Genomic DNA, 2,014 nt, shown 5'->3' with positions numbered 1-2,014 from the left:
CACACACACACACACACACACACACACACACTCACGGTGACGTTCACTGATCTGCTCTGAGGACACCTCACGTGAACAGAGTAAACATGTGAACTGATGTATATCAGCGAATCATCACATTAACACAACTGTTTTGTATTATAAATGCTTTGTTTAAATATGCAAATTAAGCATTATCTAATAAAATATGCAGTCATTTGCATACATTTCCGGAACAAAAATCTGAACATTGGTTCATAATTCTTGTTTGATTAAAGGTTTTTCCAGAGGGGATTTTGGATTTCTCTTTTTATCACTCCATAAATCAGAAAATACTGTCAACAGACAGAAAACAAACACATTTCACCATGTTTTTAGGAGTAAAATGTTGTCTTTGGCGCTTTCCTTCTTGTCTGCAACACAAACACACAGTCACACTCACACACAATCACACTCACAAGCACGCTCACAATCACACTCATGCACAATCACACTCATGCTCACACACACTCACAATCACACGCTCTCGCTCACTCACTCCCACAATCACAATCTCACTCACGCACACACTCAATCACACACACACACAATCACACTCACACACAACTCACACACAATCACACTCACACTTACACACAATCACACTCACACTCACACACACTCACACACGCTCACACTTACACACAACTCACGCTCACACACAAGCACACTCACACACAATCACACTTACACACAACTCACGCACAATCACACTCACACTTACACACACTCACAATCACACTCACGCCCACACACAATCAATCACACTCACGCACAATCACACTCACACACACACTCACAATCACACAATCACACTCACACACAATCACTCAATCACGCACAATCACACTCACGCACCTATCAGACGCGCTGGCAAAACACACACAATCACACTCACACTCACACACACAATCACACTCACACTTACACACACTCACACACCCACACACACTCAATCACACTCACGCACACAATCACGCACAATCACACTCACGCCCACACACACTCACAATCACACACATGCACACAATCACACTCAATCACGCACAATCACACTCACACACACAACTCACGCACAATCACGCTCACACACATTCACACTCAATCACACTCACGCCCAATCACACTCACACTCACGCACACACACTCAATCACACACACTCACGCACAATCACAATCACACTCACGCACACACACTCAATCACACACACTCACACTCAATCACACACACTCACGCACAATCACAATCACGCCCACACACACTCACGCTCACACACTCACAATCACGCCCACACACACTCACAATCATGCCCACATACACTCACACACTCACAATCATGCCCACACACACTCACGCTAACACACACACACACACACTCACAATCACACTCATGCTCACACACACTCACGCACCTCTCAGACGCGCTGGCGAAACACACACGGTACGTTGCTGGACATCCGGATTTCTCACACTTCCTGAACTTATTCTCTGACTGATCATCGTCTTCTCCAGTCTTTGGCGCTTTCCTTCTTGTCTGCAACACAAACACACAGTCACACACACACACACTCACAGGAGTCCTGTGGATGCTGCTGTCTCTCTCGCCTGTGCTGCAGGTGTGCTGATGCGGCCCCGCCCACCAGAGTCCTGCACACATTCACTCATAAGACACACTTATAACACACTCACATCTATACACATTTACACACAACACATTAACACAGCACACATACACACTGATAACACACACTTATAACACTCACAATCACACTCATGCTCTCACACACACACACACACTCACGCACCTCTCAGACGCGCTGGCCAAACACACACACTCACAGGAGTCCTGTGGATGCTGCTGTCTCTCTCACCTGTGCTGCAGGTGTGCTGATGCGGCCCCGCCCACCAGAGTCCGGCCCGCCCACTGCTGCTGCTGACCGCTTCCTGCCCCGACACCGGCCGCCTGCTCAACACACACACACACACACACACACA

Source organism: Sinocyclocheilus rhinocerous, unplaced genomic scaffold, assembly GCF_001515625.1.
Source record: "Sinocyclocheilus rhinocerous isolate Xijiao unplaced genomic scaffold, SAMN03320098_v1.1 scaffold1119, whole genome shotgun sequence".
In the NCBI taxonomy this organism is placed as follows: Eukaryota; Metazoa; Chordata; class Actinopteri; order Cypriniformes; family Cyprinidae; genus Sinocyclocheilus; species Sinocyclocheilus rhinocerous.
The sequence above is the reverse complement of the archived record's forward strand: the minus strand, read 5'-3'. Positions refer to the sequence as shown.